Source organism: Pinus tabuliformis, chromosome 2_2 (assembly GCF_031772625.1).
Source record: "Pinus tabuliformis cultivar Carrire ecotype Pingquan chromosome 2_2, CPIR1, whole genome shotgun sequence".
NCBI classification, from domain to species: Eukaryota; Viridiplantae; Streptophyta; class Pinopsida; order Pinales; family Pinaceae; genus Pinus; species Pinus tabuliformis.
In genome coordinates this window covers 192,341,620-192,364,268 of record NC_142300.1, presented here as the reverse complement: position 1 = coordinate 192,364,268, position 22,649 = coordinate 192,341,620, and positions in this window count along the sequence as shown.

The following is a 22,649-nucleotide window of genomic DNA, read 5'->3' as shown; positions in this document are numbered from 1 at the left end:
TTTGGAGAAAGGATGAGTCAGCTTGAGGCTGGCATGAAGCTGACTAGTGTCCTCTCCCACTTCAGTTATTCTTCAGTTCTTGAGTCCACTTGGAGGTTCTTGCTTCCACTTGGAGATCTAGATCCTCTTACTCATCACAAGGCGAATTCCCTGATCCAAGTGTCATTTTGGAAGCTTCCTGGGCATTTGACACCTTGCAGAATGACTGTGCCACTTGGCCAATCTTGCCCAGCGTAGGTAGCCTTCATTACTGTTGACATTCAGCGCAGGTACAGAGTGGAGCAGTTGACATTCAGCGCAGATGCTCAGTGGAGCAGTTGACATGATCCAGAATTAGCTTGTTTTTTAGTGTTTTCAGGTGGAGAACTGATATTTAGTGTCGTGGTTTGCTGACCTTGTTCCTCTAGGGGTAGGAACAACATGTTTAGGGACTTTGGATCCCTCAGATTATCGACATTTCATGCTTCATGTTGTAAGGCACAAAAATGTCTATAACACCAAGCCTTCTTAAAATCACCTTGGTATGCTGATATAACTCATGTATTATTAAACCTATAGGCTCCTCCAGGGTTATCCAGAACAAAGAAAAGGTTTTTAAAGATGAAAGCTTCAAAATTTTGTATTTTAGATAATGCTCTCTTTTGGAAAAATCATGAAGGTATTCTATTGAATTGTTTAATAAAAGAACAAGCTGACGAGGTTCTCAAAGAATTTCATGCAGGGGACTGTGGTGGACACCTTTACTGGAAATCAACTACAGACAAAATCCTAAGGGCCGGATTTTATTAGCCAACCTTGTTCGCTGATGTAAAGAAATTTGTCACTGCTTGCCATAAATGTCAAATTTTTGAAGGCAAGAGAAAGCTTTTACCTCTACCCCTTAGACCAATTTCCATTGAAAATCCCTTTCAACAATGGGGTTTGGACTTCATTGGAGAAATCCATACTTCCTCTTCTGGCCAACATAAATGGATTCTCACTGCCACGGACTATTTCACCAAATGGATAGAATCCATTCCTTCTAGACAAGCCAATGATACAGTGATTATAGGATTCTTAGAAACCAACATATTGTCTATATTTGGCTGTCCTGAAAAGATCATAACCGATAATGTTGTTGCCTTCAAGTTCAAAAAAATGATAAATTTTTGTAACAAATACCATATCACTTTAGGCCATTCCACAGCCTATGACCTCAAGGTAATGGTCTAGCTGAATCTTCCAATAAAATCCTGATTAATATTATTAAGAAATTGTTGGAAGAAAACAAAAAAAAATGGCACAAGAAACTTACAAATGCACTATGGGCAGACAGAGTTACTACAAAGAGATCCATTGGAACTAGCCCTTATGAGTTAGTTTATGGCATGGAGGCTATATTTCCTTCATCTTTAGGAGTTCCTGTAACGAAATTACTGCAAGAAGCTCAAGTGGAACCCAATGACATTCAAAGGAGAATAAATGAGACCATCCATTTGCAGCTGACCAGAGAAGAAGTGCACCAAATATCCCAAGTCTTACAAGAAAAACTCAAGAAAATATTTGATAAAAGGACCAAAGCAGAAGACTTCTACCTTGGAGACAAAGTTCTAAGGTGGGATTCCAGGAGAGAAGACAAAGGAAAACATGGGAAGTTTGACTTCCTGTGGAAAGGACCTTTTATTATCCAGGCCTTGCAAGGGAACAATACCTACTTTCTGAAGAGCCTGGATGGTACAGAAACAGAAGAAGGACCAGTGAATGGTCAAATGCTGAAACATTACTTTGATCTAGTTTTTAAATGTATTCTAACTCTAACCTATACATACTATATCCTTGATAATGTCAAAGTTTGGATTGGATAGTAACTTGCTGTAGTTGAAGCCCGAAGAGAAGGCCCTAAGCTTCACAAGTGCACTGTCATACATACAATAAAGCAACCAGCTGAAGGAGATTTCAGAGCATAGTAAAAGTTATTCAGAAGGCCATCTGACCTGCTGTTCTTGACTTTCCACCAGGGAAAGCCATCCCCAATTGGAGCCACTGTTATATTCCTATTCCAATAGGTGTCATATTTCATGATTGACTTGTTGAGCTCTGTAATATGTTCATTCCTTTCCTTGTTGCAAAGGTTTCCATATTATCAAAAATTTCAAAAAATGTAAAAAATGTAAATAGGCTATACCCTAAAAGAAAAATCAAAGGGTAAAAAGAATAAAATGGTCAAAAAAGTGAAAGAAATGAACCCCAAACAAAAATAGACCAAGAAAGTGTGCTAATCCAAAATGCCACTACTTTTTCATTTTCTGTAATAAGCATTGTGTGCAGCTTGTTAATCTATGCCACAATTGATGAAGAGTCAAACAGCTCTGAAGAACCCTCTAAAGAAGATTTCTAGGACAGTGGCTCTCGCCATCAAGTCTAGTGGCTCAGTGAGTTCCCTGAGCCACAAACTCATTGAGAGCAGTCCCATTACTCCTAGGATCTATGGGTTACCTAAGATCCACAAGGAAGGGGCCCCTCTAAGGCCTATCGTCAACACCATTGGTGGTCCTACCTACCTTCTTGCTAAGTTCCTTGCCCTTAAACTTAAGCCCCTTGTCGGCCGCACTGAGTCCTTTGTTAAGGACTCTGCTTCCTTCATTAAGGAGCTTAAGGACATTAGGCTGGACCCTGAGGACATTCTCGTCAGCTTTGATGTGGTCTCTCTTTATACTTGCATCCCTATAAAGGAGGCCTTGGAAGTGATCTATCGCCTAACAGATCCTGATACCGCGCATCTGGTTGAGATCTGTCTCACTTCCACTTTCTTCTGTTTCGAGGGTGAATTCTTTGAACAAACTTGTGGTGTTTCCATGGGCTCCCCCCTTTCCCCGGTTGTTGCGAATCCTTTTATGGAAGATTTCGAAGCCAAAGCTTTGGCCTCGGCTCGTCTCCTTCCCAAGCTTTGGAAAAGGTATGTGGATGGCACTAACGTCATCTGGTCCCATGGCTAAGAGGAGCTGGATCACTTCTTCAATCACATCAACAGTCAGTCCTCTGCCATTAAGTTCACCATGGAGAAAGAGGTCAATGGTTGCCTCCCCTTCCTGGATATTCTTATTTCTAAGAATAAGGACGGCTATCTCTCCCACTCTGTGTTCCAGAAGAAAACGCATACTGAGCAGTATCTTCATGCCGATTCCCATCATTTCCCTGCTCAGAAGATGGGTGTCCTTAACACCCTCGCTACTCGTGCCCTCAGGATTTCTGATAATGAGAGCTTTGATAAGGAGAGATCCCATCTCCTTGATGTCTTTGTGGAAAATGGATATAGTGGGCGCCTAGGTCGGAAGGCTTTCCTTAAAGCATCTAGAAATGCAGTTATTAGGAAAGAACCTAAGGAACGCCGACCAGGTGTCCACCTTCCATATGTCCAAGGAACCACGGACAGGATTGCTCGGATCCTTAAAAGGTATAATATTCCCTCTTCCTTTAGACCCCTCAAAACTATTCGTAATTCCCTTCGATTGGTTAAAGATCCCGTTAACCCCAAGGACATGAAGGGTGTCTACTTGATCCCTTGTTCTTGTGGGACCCCCTACATCGGGGAAACAGGGCGCTCCATCCATCAGAGGATTTGCGAACATGCAGCTGACCTAAAACATGGGAGAACCAAGTCTTCAGCGCTGGCAGAGCATGTGGATAAGACCAAGCATCACGTTTGTATTGAGGAGGCTAAGGTTATTTCCAAGGTTCCCCAGTTCCATCATCGGAAACTCAGGGAAGCTATTGAGATCGAAAGAAGGCCTAACAATCTCAATAGAGATGACGGCTGGAAGATAAGTAGATGTTGGATCCCTGCCCTTTCTTCTTAGTCTCCCCCCCCCCCCCTCTTTCATCTTTTTTCGCTTTTGTCGTTCCCCTGGAGCCTTCCTATCTCCTTTGGTTTATCCTTTTTGGCTCTGGACTCTTTCCAGGCCTTCTCCTGTTTATTTTGTGTCGCTCCTTTTTCCCGGATTGATATTGGTATCTATTATTATAGCTAATATTTATTTACTTATTATTATTATTATTATTATTATTATTATTATTATTATTATATTTAATTAATTATTTATTAACGAATATATATTATTATTTTGCTTATTTTTATTGGTGAGTTGTCCCCCTTTCCCTAATTATTACTGTTATAACAAATATTTATTTACTTATGTTTTTATTATTATTATTATTTATTTATTTATTAGTTCTTCGTAACTAATTTTTATATATATTATTATTATTATTTTTATTTACCCATTAAGGAATATATATTATTATTATTATTTTATTATTTTTTCGTCACTAATTTTTATATATTGTTAGTATTGGTAATTTATCTATTTATTAACGGATATATATCATTGTTATTTTCTTATTAGTATTTACTTTATTATTTTTTTCATAACTAATTTATATATATTATTATTTTATCTATTTATTTATTTATCTAGCAAATATATATTATTATTATTTATTTATTTGTTGATTTGTATTATTATTTTTATTTTATTTAATTACATTTACCTTGTTTATAAATAAGTTAGGTCTTCAATTTAACTAATTCCCATTTAATAAAAAAAAAAAAAATTATTAAATTATACATTTTAACTAATTATTAAAGTAAACCCCTTCTTAAATTATTTCATTCATATAATTATATATTTATATATAGGTATGGTCATTACTATCCTCCTTGAAATAATCAATTTGACTTTTTAACTGTCCCTAAGTCAAAGCTAGCCATTAATCTAGATAGTTGTTGGAGGCCCTGCTCATACTATTTAACACGCAAAGCTGGATCTGTTTCTTCAACTTGTCCTGGCGATGAGCCACACTTGCTGGCTCGAAACGCGTCGACAAAGGTCTTTCTATATGTGATTTACGCCGAAGCTCTTCTTATAGCTTAATTGTGGCTCATTCATATTTGAATTTCTTGTTTTAAAGATAGAGAATAAAATCTGACCAAACTATTTAATCTTGGCATATAAGTAGATAGGTAGAGTAAATAAAAAGGAGCTCAACAGTTTAATCTGAGCCCTTGGGTGTTATAAGTGCAGACTTAGGTAGGCTTACCATGAAAAGAAAAGGAAAGTTGATAAGGGTTTGCCAGTCTAAGTGCACCCAAATAAAGAAGAAAAAATGCTAGGCCAAAGTAGGCAGGGTAGGTAGATGGTGTTGCAAAATGATACTTGTGATAGATTATGTCTCTAAATGTGTTAATATTTATCTCTATCACAAGTGCAAGGCAGAAATTATACTTGATGCAGCTCAGGTAAGGCAAGGTTGAATAACTAACTCCCCTTCATATTTTTCCCTAATCATTCACTAATTCCCCCTAAAATATTAAGATATGTTCTTAATATCACTCATAAACCACTCATTCCATTTCATAAAGATTGCCTAAGTAAAACCCTATTTTACTTAGGAAAATGGCAAGCATTTCTCATATAAACCCCTTTTTCCCTTTAGCCTAAGTTTTAATGTAAAAAATTTTAACATAAAACTTGGCGCTTTTCATTTCGATTCATTTTCATATTAACTCTAAATTTTATTATATAAATCTCATATAAATTATTACCCATCCCATATTATATAAATATAGTAAAAACCCTGATATTACAAATACCCCGCCCTGGTCGATTATGATCATAAAACATTGTATAAACATGGATTAATAAGTTTATTTGAAACTTGTTAAGAACCATAACCTCCCCGCCGTGCAACCTTGGAGTTAATTAACCGTCCGGGTTAATTAATAACCGTCCCTAACCATTACCCCGACCAATAGAATTGCGCCTGAAATAATTAAATGTTGTTTATTGTGTCAGCCCCGCAGCATAACTCCCCACCATCTCCAAAGCCCGTCAGCCATCCGATCATTCCCCGCTCATCCAACGACCGAAAACAATGTCGCGACCCCCCTTTTAACCGCACGATAACTCGTGATCGCCCGGCGGTTTTCCATCGTACCTCTGCCAAGCGTCGCCCGTTCAGCATGCTCGCTCACCCTCCATCCAAAACCACTTGACCCCAAAAGCGGTGCGATCAAACCACTTACTGCCCTCCACTCTGCTGATGTTAGATCTAATTCTGCTGACGTCAGATCTGATTCCGCTAACGTCACTCTGATTTCGCTGACGTCAGATCTGATTCCGCTGATGTCACTCTGATTTCGCTGACGTCACTCTGGTACTACTTACGTCATCCGCCCATTAAATCCAAAAAAGTTCTGCCAAACCTTATTTTTGTCAAAATAAATGGATAAAGCACCATTTTCATTGTTATACACTACAAATTGCGCTCTCATACAAAACAACTTCCGAGCTAGCAGTTCAATTACAAACCAACACCTGGCCACAAAGACTCCAGCAACAAACTCGCAGCCTGTCAGCCAACCTGCATTTGTACAGTTTTCTTCTTCAACGCAGGTATTTATCCAGCTTGCCATGAAACCTTGCAAATTCGGTTTTCCACCAAGAATTCTACCAAAGAAGGTCAAATTCAAGTTAAGGACAGTCTGTAACTGCCATAAAAAGACCCCAAACCTGTTGTTTGGTCTATTTTTCCACAGAAAACCCCTTTAGCCCTGAAGGTTGCACCCCTCAATGCTCCTCACAGAAGACATGTTAGAAATATTGTTAAATTCACCCCGGGTAAAAGGTAAATGTTGAGTTATTTACTAGACAAAGTTATTTACCAGACAAAGTTATTTACCAGACAGAGATGAACAGGGGTCAAAACAGGTCAAAGTGTATCAGATCACAGTCAAAGAGTATCAGTTAAGACAAGTAGCCAGCGCAGAGTTACTGAAGAAAGCAACTGCAAGACGAATCCTAGGGCCTGCCTCTGGCACAACATCAGTTTATCTCTTTTTTTCTATTTTCAAGACTAGTTTCTATTTTTCTTGTAAACTATTTTTAGTTATCCTAGATATTATCTCACAGTTGTTATGAGATATTTGTTGTATAATTTGTTGCATAAATACCCCCTCCATTAGAGTATTGAGGGTGGATTCCTAGACTTTGCTGTAATATTGATTTTTTGGAATAAAGAGATATTGGAATCAACTGTTGCATGGCTTACTGGATGAAGAATTGAAGCAGAGGACTCGTCACAAACTTCTTGAATCAACCACTGGATCAATAAGTCCTCTATATCTTGTGTTTTAAATTTTTCTTAGTTTATTATATCATCTGTGTTTCACAATCTGAATGATAAAGAAAAGATTTAATTTCATAATATGCTTGATTGCACTCTGTTTTTAGTGTTTATTGTTCTCTTTGTTTTCTTCAGAATTAGGATAAGCAGTGAAATCTTAATCGCTCTTGTTTCCTAATTCTTTCATGTTGATTATTTGCTAAAAAATACTTAACTACTCCTTATCAGTAATCATCCAATTTCCCTCTTTAAATAGGTTGAAGGATTCTCAACTGCCCTTCACCCCATTTGAGCCCATTCCATCTGTTTCAAGTCTTTATTTGTTCCCTATTTGACCACCTTGCTCTGTGAAACCATCCTCTATTAAGAAACCAAATCCAGAAAGCCATCTTCTTTGACTCCATTAGCCCAATGGCCTGAACTACTCTGTCTTACCTCTCTGCTCTATTGAATCTCACCACCCCAACTCAAACAAAACTCCAGAACTTCATAACTAGCCTAATACCTTTAAAAGCAAAGATAAATCATAAAGAGAGAGCCCTCTCAGGATATAGATTGGCTAGATTCTGTATCTAAAATATTGGTTAGTGGTTACCTCGGCCTCCTTCCCCTTTCTTACAACTTTTGGGAAAACCTGAGTGATAACACCTCCTACTGAAATACAATGAAAGCTTGTTGATGAAGGTACAATTGGAAATTGCTTCTAACTATGAAAAGAAAAATTCCATTTACTCCACTTGTAAATGCTAACTAATCAATTCATGAAAGGAAAAATGCTAATCTACTTGTAGAAAGAAAGCTATGTTATCTTGCAAAATTCATCAAATTACTACATCTACTTCCAAAAAGAAAGCTATGTCATCCAGACGAATTCATCAAATTACTACATCTAATTGCAGAAAGGAAGCTAATTTATCCTACATAATTCATCAAACTACCAACCAAAATTGCATGTACCATCTACCTAGTTCACACTTGCTTATATATCAATAATCTACTTGCATGATAATAAAACTAACACTACTCTATATTTGCAGTGCAGAAAAGGAAGGATTGGAGTGGCCTAGGAGCATTCCCTGATCATAAAATCACAACTGGGGGTCATTATGCATCTATAATAAGTCAAAGTTGTAGTGGGGATCAAAATGGATGGAGGAAAATGTTGCTACAGGGTTGCTAGAGGCAATTACTACAGGGTTTCTACAAGTGATTGCTACAGGAGGCTTGTAATGCTATAGGAGGGCATCCGAGTGGTTTTTGAAGGTGAAAACATGGCCTTGAGGGTATGGGTGTTGTGGGGAAAAATGCCTATGCAGGACGATCCTATCCACCTAAGGTGTGACAGTGCCTTAGCAACCAACAGAGACAACTATTCTAGTATTCTTCCTTTATGAATTAAGAATGAAGAGAGATGGATGGACTAACCGATGTCTTCTGTTTGTCCCTCGATTCGGTTTCTCTTCTCTTGGAGAGTTCCCAGCTACTTGCCTTCTCACTCGCCCAGCTTCAAGAGGTTTCTGCAAGATCACAAGAAGAGAACACTACACAAGACATGGATTCATATTCATAACTAGTTCAGGATTAGAAATAAACTAAACATACTAATGCAGTCATACATCAAAGATACATCAGTATATAGGAGAAAACAAGATAGCTTTATTGATGAATAACAAGGTTCAGGAAGAGATACAACCCAGAGGGCTCCAATCCAGCATCTCCTTCCCAGCAAATGGAATTCCTATCTTCACCCCCTTCAAAGCATTAAGCACCCAATGATTCCAATCTCAAACCAACAGCAATTCTTTGCAATAACAAAATTCCAGCCTCTAGATCTCATGGAGGAGAGATCCATATATAGATGTTTGGAGAGAGGATGAGTCAGCTTGAGATCTGACTAGTGTCCTCTCCCTCTGTCAGTTCTTGATTCCACTTGGAGGTTCTTGCTTCCACTTGGAGATTTGGAACCTCTTACTCATCACCAGTCGAATTCCCTAAGGCAAGTGTCATTGAGGAAGATTTTGGAAGCTTCCTGGGCTTTGACACCTCGTGGAATGAACTTGCCACATGTCAACTCTCGCTCAGCGTAGGTAGCCAGTGTTGCCTTTGACATTCAGCGCAGGTAACCAGTGTTGGCTTTGACATTCAGCGCAAACAGCTAGTGGAGCCACTGAATTGATCCTAAATTGACTTGTTTTTGAGCAGTTTCTGGTGGAGAACTTCTGTGAATTGCTGTGGTTTGTTAGCCTTGTTCCTCTAGGGGTAGGAACAACATGTTTAGGGACTTTGGATCCCTTAGATTATGGACATTTTATGCTCAATGCTGTAAGGCACAAAAATTTCTATAACAGTTGCCCCCTAAAGTATGAGGCTGTTTATCGGGTGAAATGCTTTATCAGGGGGATCCGAAGTTCATCCAATGTTGGGAGGAGACCTGTAATAAGATACAATACAATACATTATTTTTCATACTGCTTTCATGATCTAGCTGAGGCGGGCCTTCCCATGCTCAGCTTTATAAATTCATTTTTCTGTACATAGAACAGACAATCGTCTGATGGTAGACTGATAATTTTGATGAAATTATCATCCTTTGAGTAGGATGATTATCTGCTGCAATGATGTACATGTCAATCTCTTTATCTTTCCTGAATATATATCGCAGCCTGGATGGATGAAACTAGATCCGGGGTCTTCAAACTCGTTCGATCTTCACTCTAAGTACAAGTCGATCCATGTGAGAAATGTTCTGAAGTCGAACATGGAAAGACATCGCTTGATTACCGGTCAATGATGTAAACCGTTAACAAGCGCGAGAGGAATCACCGATAATGATAATGAACCTCAAGGTACTGCAGTACAATTCACATGGTGTGAATAAAGGACTTGGCGTCGAACACCACGCAAAATCTTTCGGTCGAAGGTCATTGATGTATACCTGTCGCCGGAAGTGAGAAACTTGCCATTGAGGCATGCAAGCTTCAAATTACTGAAGGGGTTGTTCCTAGATCAACTTCTTGGATAATGAGCTGATGTCGACAAGAAGCGATCCGTCAAAGGAGGGCCTTAATGAATCCCACATCAGTGACACGAAATGGAGCTAATGATTTTGATGGAGGTGAAAACGATCTGAGACATATGATTCAGGGTGGCAGTCATGAAAGGATGAAGGATAATGTATGGCAGTGGATGGGACATGGTTTACTTTTCTGAACGAATTCTCTTGAACATATGGCGACACTGATGCAATGGATTGGTAGCATTACCCCAAATATGGATGGTATGGCGAGACCATGGTGATGTGACCGGTGAATGAAACAACCCAACCCAATTGTGGTACGGAGGAAAAGTGTCATGTTCAAGAGCGACTCCCTACCATCAAAGTTTTCTTGAGTTTCTCCCACTTTTTCCCCAGTCATTGCTGACTAGTACCTCTTTATTTTTGTCAAGCTTGAGGAGGATAACATATGCTTGTTCTATAACCTGCCCTTTGGGCAAGCCCATCGCTATGTTTTAACGAGCCTAGCGATAGTGAAACTCGTTCTCGTCTAAAGACAAGTTTGTCGCTATTTAATGATTTTAACGAGTCTAACGACAAGGATAACTCGGTCCTTTTCATTTTTAGAGAGTCTGAAAAGGTACATAAAGTTAACTCCAAAAGTCCTTTTTCGTCATCTAATCCCTTAAGTCCGAAAAAGTATAAAACAATACAGAAGGGATGAGTTTTCGATAGTTTTAACGAGCCGAATAAAACAAGCGCTCGATCTTTTTGTGCAATAATCCCTCAGGTCCAAAAAGATTAAAATCTAGAGGAGGGATAGCACTTCCTGTCCCTTTAACGAGCTGGAAGGCCAAGGACTCGGCAATCTTTTCATATTTTACGAGTCAGATGAAAAGAGCTTAAAGAAGACTCGTCTTTTGAGGAACGAGTGATAAATAGGGTTAGCAGCTGATTCCAGGTACAGGTTGGAATTTTCCAATCACGGCAGTGTCACAAGGATGGCTAGGTGAAATCACTCTTCGCAGCTGTTCCTCAAAATGGGTAAACAATCATATGGAGGTGAACAATCGGCCAAATGAAAAGTGGAGGTGATGGTGCAAACACGACCAAGGCTTTAATGGCTGATAAGGTTACATTCATAGTGGTTATTTACCAGGTAGTGGTTCATTTTTTATTTTAAAATGAGCTTGAACGCTGGGGGAAACACTTGCTCATTGCTTATGTTTATTTTTTAACGAGCATGAAGTCCGCGTTAAAACTGCTCGGATCTTGCGTTTATTTTTTAACGAGCATGAACTGTGTGCTAAAACTGCTCGATTACCCAGTCATATGATAAGAGTGTCTCATTGAGATTATATTTTTTATGGAGCTTCATCTCACTAAGCTTTGCTCCGGATCCTTTCGTTATGCAAGTTCGGAAATGACTAATCCTACGAGTTTAAAGGGTTAGACCTACAGGTTTAAAGGGAGGACCTAAAAATTTAAAAAATAAATAGTCGCCCCTTGCTTGCACTCCAAAAGGTTCACATGCCCCCAGGCATAAAGTACGATTTCAAGGTTACCTCTACTTCATTTCCGTCAAAACATTTGTTTCACCGAGAGAGGCCTACCTCTTTCAGGTTACCCAAAGATTGTCTCGTTAATCTTTCAAACAAAACACTTCCTCGGCAATGTCTACCGAAATAGACAAAGGTGAGCGACGTAGCCCGCCAACTCACATAACTTTGACAAAAGAATCTTATTCTAGAATAACCCTCTTCCTAGACGGACGGGGTACAGACTAGTCATATTCTCCCGCGGAAACCTACTCTATACCCAAAGTTTCCCTGCCGAAGCAGACCAGGACGCATGCCCCCTGGGTTCCAGTCAGGGAAAATTTTAAGAACCCCCCCTAAATTTATAAATATAATAAATGGGCAAATCTCCATGGTATATAGGAAAAATGGAAGGCGATTTTATCAATAATATAATATGTATATATAATTTTTTGGCGAATCTCTCACCAAACACGGCGAATATTTTACTCAATTATAAAATCTTGTAAGATCTTGGCACTAAATAATAAAACTTTGTAAATTCCTAGTGAATCTTAGCATAGGCTACATGCTAGTTTAATTCCCTCATTTAAATAGGCTACATTCCAGGTGAATACCATGGGTCAATACCATGTGCCATTTGGGTGAATACCATGGGTCAATACCATGTGCCATTTGGGTGAATACCATGGGTCAATACCATGTGCCATTTTTATTTTTATTAGAATATTTTACTCAATTATAAAATCTTGTAAGATCTTGACGAGTCTTTCACTAAATAATAAAACTTTGTAAAGTCCTAGTGAATCTTAGCATAGGCTACATGCTGGTTTAATTCCCCTATTTAAATAGGCTACATTTCAGGTGAATACCATGGGTCAATACCATGTGCCATTTTGGTGAATACCATGGGTCAATACCATGTCCCATTTTTATTTTTATTAATTCTAATATTAGGGTTAATAATGGTTTTTTGCATGGTATTAATAACAATCTAGTCCATGGTATTTGTCCCATAGTATTTTGGCCATAGGTTTCACCTAAATATAACCCATTTTTTGAGTGTTCATAAATATAAGGTGACTTATGGAGTAAATATAAAAAAATGTTTTATTTGTTTACCATACCTCTCGTTTATTTATATTTTTTATTAATTTACCATACCTCTTTTACAAATATGGTACTTGGCCCATAGGATTCACTTAAATAAAACCTATTTCTTGAGCCTTCATAAATAGAACGAGGGTTATGGACTAAATATAAAAAGAGGTTTTATTTATTTACCATACCTTTTGAGTAAGTATAAAAAGACGTTTTATTTATTTACCATACCTCCACTTTACTTATATTTTTATTTGTTTACACCCTTACATGTATATAAGGTGACTTATGGAGTAAATATAAAAAATGTTTTATTTATTTACCATACCTCTCATTTATTTATATTTTTATTAATTTACCATACCTCCTTTATAAATATGGTATTTGGCCCATAGGATTCACTTAAATAAAACCTATTCTTGAAAATGGGCCAATGGATTCACCTAAATAAAACCTATTCTTGAAAATGGGCGAATGGAAGGTTGTAAGTCCTAATTTCAAGGGCTAAATTTACCTTTTTTACCCTCTCCCTTAAAATAAGGTGGGCTATTTGAGGTGATTTGTAAAAATGTACTATGATACAAAATATTCGCCCACTAAAAATTTAAAACCCCTTAATTTCGCCAAAGGGCGAACATTCGCCCCTAAAATTATCCTTGGTTCCAGTCATATCCTCCCGGATTACTCGCGCTCATCAGGAGGATGGACCGTGGGTTGAGACACTTCTTGCGTGAAGAGACTATTTAGGGATGGTATATGACTATTTGTGATGCGTGATCCGGGAAATGAAAGTTGGTCCACGAGCTTGACCACTCTTCCTTCATGTGGAAAACACATTACTCTAAAGAGTGAGGAGACGATGGCTCCCATCCAATATATATAGTCTCGTCCAAGGAGTAGGTTATAATCCAAGGGTCCTTGAACAACCATCACGTTCATTTGAACGGTCTTCCCTTTCAATGTTATGGGCACATTGGGGAGGATCCCTAAAGGTCGACTGGTTCCTTTATCAAAGCCTGATAGATTTTTCATTTCAGGCAAAAGCGCTGGCGAACCAAGCGCTTTCCAAGAAATAGAGGAAAGGATACTCACAGATGCCCCCTCATCAATGATAGTGCCAGCCATTACCATTCTGTATATTTGAACGATAATTCTGAATGGTATGCTTGCTGGCAACCGGGGTCTGCCTAGTTGGTTCCAGTCGAACGAGACAACTAGGTTGCTTGGTGGTGGGACCGAATAGACGGTCGGGTATGACTCTGACGAAGTTCCAACCTGCGATAAAGGAATGGGCAAATTGCCCCCTTGTTCTTCGGAGTCTGTGTTGATGAAGAGAATTTGGAAGGTGTCGTCTTTATTCTCCTCTGTGATGGTATCATTCGAAGATAGAGCCTCTGAAGGCAAAACCAGGTCAACTGCCGCCTCAACCTTTTGACTTTCGTCAGGTATGGATTGAGACAGTTCATCTTCAATGATAGGTGCTTCGGCTGACCACCTGGGTGGGCCAGCCGGGTTCTCAACTAGTGAAGGACTTGGCAGGAGTTTTTGATATACAGGAGGAAGTTGCACTGGTAAAACCGGGTGATCTTCCAAAACTATTTTAGCCTCGTCTAAGAAGGGACAACGGTGGATGGCATGGTCGCCTTCACACAGTTTGCAAGGAAATCTAGTTTTCCCTCTCTATCCTGTGGCTTCACTTTCACTAGTTGACGGTGAGCAGTCAACATGGCTATCAGAGGTTGACGCTACCGAATTGTGCAAACGGGGAGACCAGTCCCTTAGTATCTGAGGGATGCAGGGACAATCTCTGTGGAAGTGGTCTCCCTTGCATATGACACATGGCGATTTAGGCCTAGTCAGTGTTGTGTGTGGATTTTTGTCAGACGACACTTGTTTTCCCCCAGTCGCTTTTGGCTCCTTCTTCTTCTTCTCTTTCTTCTTCTTTTCCTTCTTCTCCTTAGGAACTTGGTTTTTTGTTTTACCAGTTCCATCAAGCGAAGAGGAAGGAGGAGAGGAAGAATTAGATGAAGTGGAAGGCTGGTGGACAACTCTAGTCTGATCTAACTGTTGACTCGACTGTTCAGGAATAGTGGTGTTCTGAACGACATTGGTTCAAAAGAGCCAGATCGGCAGGCCAATTGTCAGTCCTGGAAGCGACAATGTGGCCATATGGGGCGCACCAACATCTCCCCAAGAGGAGAAGGGACTAGGATTTCCACCAAGGGGAATTCCTTGGTTGGTGTGCTCCATTTTTTCAACCTAAAGATCAATGCAGGTATAAAGGGTGATTGTTCCGTTTAAAATAAATTTTAACGACGCTTTAGACACAACTTGCTTTTTCAATTTTCAAGAGTCGAGAAAAACCTAAAGATGACTCTAGTCTCCTTCGATGTTTTAACGAGCCCGAAGTGACAAATGCTCGGATGGACTTTTTCCATTATAGAGTCTGAAAAAGGCCAAAAGGAACTGCTCTGGAGTTCTAGGCAGAGGGTGTGCCAAACTTTTCACAAAACCGCAGAATACTTTTTAGGGTACGGGTGGTCGATCTTCCTGAATGTTGTGTTCAGTGCATTGTGATCAGTAGAGCGGCCGACACGGCTTCCTAAGGATAAAGGTTTTATGCCTATAGGGGTCTCCCAATATATATGCGACGGTACGTGGGAGCACAATCCGTACTGGCGCTATCGTCCCTCAGGAGGAATCACCCACCATCCACGAGATCGACAGTCACCAGGCTTTACGACGTCGGAACACGTCTCTAGCCTAGACCTCTATGTTGTGCGTTATGTTGCAAAGCATTCTTAAGTTCATTCAATTTATTTTAGGTTGATATTTTTAGAAGTTTGCCTTTCAAGGTTCACCACGAGATGTATGATACAATTCCTAAATGTAGTCTAAAGATGATAAGCAACCTTTATATCTTTTCAACTTTGAAAATCCTAGCTACTAAGGGAAAAGAAAGACACCATCTTTTCTAAAAGAGCAATCAGCACACTCTAATGCACTTTTCCTAAATCAAACATGCAAACTATCAAAATGCAAATGCACAATGCAGGTGTTTGTTTTCCGCTTTCTTAGTATTGATGCCTACACAGAAAGCTTCTTGTACAACTTTGAATTTGCTTTTAAATGACAAGTACAAACAAGTTTACTTTTTCGAAATCAGAGAGGGTAGAAGAGATTACAACACTTAACGATTTTCGAAATGAATACTTGTTTCGACACTTAAAAGAGACAAACTCAAACCAAATGCAAAAGTAAATGTATAATCAACTGCAAACATCCAATGAACTCTCTCCTAAGATCACAATCAACAGATCTGAATCAAGGGCTACAGGATGACTATTTCACTCTTGCAAAGGAAAACTGTAAATGACGCCAAAAACACATAAAAACACTCACAGTCTTTTTGTACAAAAGGAGGCAGAATCTAAGCAGAGAAAAGGAGTTATTAAACTGGTACCTATGCTGGTTACAGGCTGCAAAAATCAGAGATCAAAACAAGGCAAAACAGAGCAGAGAACCCCAACTGCACAAGGCCAAACTGGTTCAGCGCAACCTCAACATAGGGGTTTTGACATTCAGCGCAGGTATCCTTCACGGGACCTGCGTTGAAATGCAGAATCCCTTCACAGGGTCTACGCTGAAGGAGAAACTCTCGTTTCTCACTGGTTCTGGGTCACAGATTGCTATTTAATCTATTGTTTCATGCCAAATAAAAGCAACAAGCAAGGTGTAATCAAAGGGATGATTTGAGGGAGTACTAAGATCTATCACAAAGGATCATCAAATCATTTGTGAGTCCATTGTTCAGATCATAGACAAGTCCAGTGATTGGATCAAAGCAGCAACTGTCTACTTTGCATCTGGGAGTAGCAGATGCAGTTCGATTGTTGCTGTCAAGTCTATGAAACAAACAATGATAGAGACACAAATAAAATGACTAAACAGATCTTCCCCAGTGGAGTCGCCAATTTGTTGTGGGGAAAAATGCCTATGCAGGATGATCCTATCCACCTAAGGTGTGACAGTGCCTTAGCAACAAACAGAGACAGCTATTCTAGTATTCTTCCTTTATGAATTAAGAATGAAGAGAGATGGATGGACTAACCGATGTCTTCCGTTTGTCCCTCGATTCGGTTTCTCTTCTCTTGGAGAGTTCCCAGCTACTTGCCTTCTCGCTCGCCCAGCTTCAAGAGGTTTCTGCAAGATCACAAGAAGAGAACACTACACAAGACATGGATTCATATTCATAACTAGTTCAGGATTAGAAATAAACTAAACATACTAATGCAATCATACATCAAAGATACATCAGTATATAGGAGAAAACAAGATAGCTTTATTGATGAATAACAAGGTTCAGGAAGAGATACAACCCAGAGGGCTCCAATCTAGCATCTCCTTCCCAGCAAATGGAATTCCTATCTTCACCCCCTTCAAATCATTAAGCACCCAATGATTCCAATCTCAAACCAACAGAAATTCTTTGCAATAACAAAATTCCAGCCTCTAGATCTCATGGAGGAGAGATCCATATATAGATGTTTGGAGAGAGGATGAGTCAGCTTGATATCTGACTAGTGTCCTCTCCCTCTGTCAGTTCTTGATTCCACTTGGAGGTTCTTGCTTCCACTTGGAGATTTGGAACCTCTTACTCATCACCAGTCGAATTCCCTGAGGCAAGTGTCATTGAGGAAGATTTTGGAAGCTTCCTGGGCTTTGACACCTCGTGGAATGAACTTGCCACATGTCAACTCTCGCTCAGCGCAGGTAGCCAGTGTTGCCTTTGACATTCAGCGCAGGTAGTCAGTGTTGGCTTTGACATTCAGCGCAAACAGCTAGTGGAGCCACTGAATTGATCCTGAATTGACTTGTTTTTGAGCAGTTTCTGGTGGAGAACTTCTGTGAATTGTTGTGGTTTGTTAGCCTTGTTCCTCTAGGGGTAGGAACAATATGTTTAGGGACTTTGGATCCCTTAGATTATGGAAATTTTATGCTCAATGTTGTAAGGCACAAAAATGTCTATAACAATGGGTAGGTGGATGGAAGTTGAGGGAGGTAGGTTTGAGACCCTAGCCAAGATATAGACCTCTCGGAGGCCTATCTTCCACTAGGATGAGTGCTCTCGGTGTACTAGGAAAAGTGGCTAATAAAATAGGGTTTTGGGACAGAGTTTGGAAGTGGAAGGAGAAGATAAAGAAGCTTCAAATGGAAGTGGTAAAGGTGCCCTTCCCTGTAGGTCAACCAACCCTGCAATCAATCACATGCATGCATCCATTTATCATTAACAAGATGAAATAACTTATGATGGAAAATATGAGTTGAATTTAAATAACATCTAATTCATGCAATACCATTGATCTAATCACTAAACTAACTTCTAAGCTACACAAATCAAATGTAAAACAAGAAAACTAACACTAATCTATTTCCAAGAAAACATAAACACAATATTTTTGGATTGTGGTTGTGAATCCTTCCACTAATTCTTCCAAAATAGAGGTGATGTAGAGGCTACAACCATAGGATTTTATAGATTAATCTCTACTCAAATGCAAGAAACTATGAACTGCCTGGAATCAAGAAGAAACATAAGTACAAGAAGAGGGACCAAATCCTCTGGGTTTTGCCCAAACCCAAGGGTCTTATCCCTCTAAAACTAACTCAAGTGCATATTAAAATCAAACTTCTCATTATCAAAAAGTTCAGGTCTAATACATCACATAAAAGTTGAAAATAACAATGTCAAGCTTGAAGCTCAATAGCTACACCTAGCTGAACAAAAACTTTGAATCCTAATGAGCTCTTCTTCTAGTTTATTTATACAAAATGGAAATTGAAGCAGCTCCCTTGAAAGTAGGAGTGGTTCCCTCCTTGATCTCGAAAATGGTGGATCTTTTCCTTCTTGATCTTCACTTGGACTAGGAGTCACTCAGTTTCCAATGAACTCAAACTGGTGAGAGAGGATATGGTGATCCCAAGCTGAGTTTAGGGAGTTAAGGAGGTGGAAAAACCCCCTATATTCTCTCCTAGTTGTCTCCATTAAGCCCCTGCATAGTAATAGCCTAAAAAATGCTTCATTTTCCTACAATTAAACCACATTAGGCCACATACTATGACAAACACCTTTTACTCCTCTTACTAAGCATAATATAACAAAAAATATGAATTAATGTAAGAGAATGATATTTTTAAGGTTGGAGGATGGAATATTGCTCTTCAAAATGTATCTATTGATGGGACTCAATAGCTATCACATTCTTCGTACATGGATTATGAATATTTGTAAGACTATTCTGCGGATGTTTGTATTTCATGTTTTCTTTCATTTGTGCTAAAGTAGTTGAAATATTTTGGTTATTTTAGTACTTATCTTATTGAGAATGTGTTGTAATGGTTGTTATTTTTTTCCCATCCTTGTGGAATATTCTGCATGATACTAGACATATCTTTCTCATTCATTGGTTATAATGACCATTGCATCTTTTGTGGACTATTTCATTAGATGTCAGATGGATCCTTATTGTTTACATTTGTCTCTACTTGGATGGTACTATTACCTCTCTCTTAGAGGCTCACTTTACTCTTTTCCTTCGTAGTAGAAGAACTTTGACACACTTACAATCGAACACTTACCAGGAACACTTACTTTCATTTCGAAGGCACACACGCATTCCTCTCTCTTGCTGACAGTTAGAGCCAAGGAAAAACTATAAGAATACATGTAAATTATGTCAATGCTCCGGATGGGGATCCTATTCCAATTGGCATGAGGTATAATTGGAACTTCACATCAGGGATAACCCTTGGTTGACCGATTTCCAGCACCATCTACAAAAACTAGTGGAGGATTTGGAAAAATTTCAAAGGTTTTGGAGTGGAGATGTAGAAAAATACGAAGATCCACTATTATGGGATACTTTTTGATGATTTTGAAATCTTCGGTGGAAGAAAAGGGGCCCAATATGAATAGTCTAGTAAAAAAATCATAGTTAATCTTAAATATGCTAAACAATCCATATGACTTTGTCTTACTAAATTTTTTCTAATTCCTCTTAGTTTAAAAAAAAATTATGTAGTTTTGAACAAAAATTCCATGTCTTGAAAAAGTGCAGAGTAGAAAACTCCAAAATTATGCAAAAATGACTAGAGTATTGATATGTAAACTTTTGATCTCAAAACGGAATGTACTTGTTTAAGGGTGCAAGGTATCCATTTCCATTTATGTAAATGAGTGCACAAATACTCCAAGTTTAAATCTGAAAATATGTGCACTTCTTGTTTCTAATACAGAGATTGACTGTAGGGGAATTTACTGGATATGTCACCTCTAAAGAGAGGATGAGATCCAGAAGCTACCTGGCCCTCTACAAACTATGCCTAAAGAAATAAAAAGTAAACACTCAGATTCAATTGAAAACAAGACCTTGCTTGAACTTGACATTAGGCGGAATCTTAGCTTGAAGAGGTGTATGTATTTTCTTCTATTTATGTGTTTTAACTTGATTTGTTTCAGATTATATTAAACATATATAGCATTCATATAAGGCAGCAAATAAAAATCACACATAACAGCAAATTTAATAAAGAGTTCACCCCAAACTTGTGGGCTATGTCTCATGTGAGCTCTAGTCAACTAGACTTGGCTCTTTGGGATTATGGCTTGAATTATTTTACAAGTTCCACACTCAACTCCAAAAGGTTACTAACTGAACCTATGGGTTTAAAAAAACCATATACATCCCTGTCATGGCTGTCCACTTTGTGCAGGTAGATCTAGGCTCCCTTGGACTTGATTCCTTCAGTAGGTGCACTAAGCTTCCTTGAGCTTCTTAATGGCACAAACTCCTTCAGAATGCTTCAAATGTCTCTGAAACCTCTGCTACTATCTCTAGCACATATCTCACATAAACAAATGACTGTTCATTTGCTTAAAATGAGCATCGCATCCCCAATCTAGGCCTTCTCCCATGAATGGCTATGGGCTGCTTGAAACTTCTCTTCAGCATCTCAGCCTTTAGAAGTCTCCAAATGCTTCTGAAAACACCTTCATTGGATTCAAAAGGTTCCTTACAGCAGAAATCAGCTTGTTTTTCACCTCAAACAGATGAACCTAGCCCAGCACAGCTCAATCACTGAGATGGCCCGAATGGCCCTGAAAGCTTTCCTGAAGCTAAACAGTGAGAAGAATGCCTCAATAGTAAAAACAAGCTATAAAAATGGATTCATAAAGCTAAAAACCTTCGGGAATGACCTTCGTTCCACTTTCAATGGCTGCACACTTCCCAATGCAGCTCCCAAACTAATTTGGCCCTGGTGGCTCCTAGAACTTTCCCAAAGAAAAAACACCTGAAAGTGACCTCATATGGCTATGAAACCTATGCCAATGGCTTCAGAAGGTCGAAGAGACCCGAAATCAAAAACAAATTCATCCAAAAAGAACTTTCCTAGCCAAAGTTATGGCCATTTACTCCCAACTGCCAGCTAGTCCTAGAAAGACTCCAGCTAAATTTAATTAGAGTCCAGATAACTCCAACAGTTTGGCAATCCCGCCATTTTTGGAGTGTTCCACCAAAAACTCCACCATCAGCACTGTCATTAACTTCGTTAACTTCGCACATGTGACCAAACATTCGGAATGGTGGTTTGTTGTTGGATTTCGTGCCGGACTGTTCGGGCTAACTATCCGTTGAACTACACTTAACTCCGCCATATATGGCAATTTAACCACGTAATATTAAACAATGCAGTGACTGTTGAACACAATCCGTGCGGTTAAGGAATATGCCCACGGTTTTGGGTGCTATGGTCATATGCATGGGGGCTAGCCCTTAGGGGTTGGCCCCCTTGGGCCCCACCTTTAACCAAATTCAAACTTTAACAAAAGTTTGTTCTGCAACTTAAACAAGTTCCGTGTTCATGGTTCAATGGTAATGTGTGGGAGTGTTATAAGGCAGGTTGCGTGTTCAAACCTCTCTGCTGCCAACCTTTTAACGTATGCCAAAAAACTGTGCTGACGTCATGATGATGTCACTTGGGCCATGTGGCAGCCTCCGGGCCTGCCACGTGGTAGCCTGCCATTCGTTGCCCAAAACAAAATATTCCAAAGAATATTCTATTTTAATTTTTTTTTTAAAATTCAAAATTTCAATGTTATTGGGCAATTCTTCTTTTTGGCATAACTTTCTCATACGGCGACCATTTTCCGAACCGTTCATGGCGCCAGAATTAGGAAGATGAGCTCTATCCGGTCATTTAGGTTCAAACCAGTTTTGAGCACTTTCATTTTTAAGCATTTTACGACACTTGGTCCTGAGCTCCTGATCACACCTCCCAAATGAGAAGGCTTTTGGTCCCCAAAAGCTTACTAAATCTCTGAACTGAATTGTACAACATTTGAGAGAACACAAACATCCTCTTCCATTCAGCCAAATGAACATACTGATGCCAAAATGTTCTGCCTTATCAACTGTCGTCATGACGAATGTTGCTGCATAAGCCAAGTACTTGTCGAATCCCGACCAAGCTTGCTCGCCAGACAAACTGAAAATTTGCAGAAACCAGCAATGAAACTTGTTGATATTCGAGCCCTCTTTGCTTGCATGCTTTTCCAGCTCATAGAATTGTGCACTGCTTTGCACCAAATTCTTTCCCTGCACCAAATGACACCAAAGGTACTTGTGCAACAAGACAATCATCAATAACAAGTTGTCTTGAAATATACTGAACAATGGACTCAACCATCAACATAGCAAGTGTGTACACAACCGACACAAGTCGACAAAACATGTGCACCACAATCGACACAAGTCGATAATCAAAGTGTGACACAATCGACACAAGTCGATAAG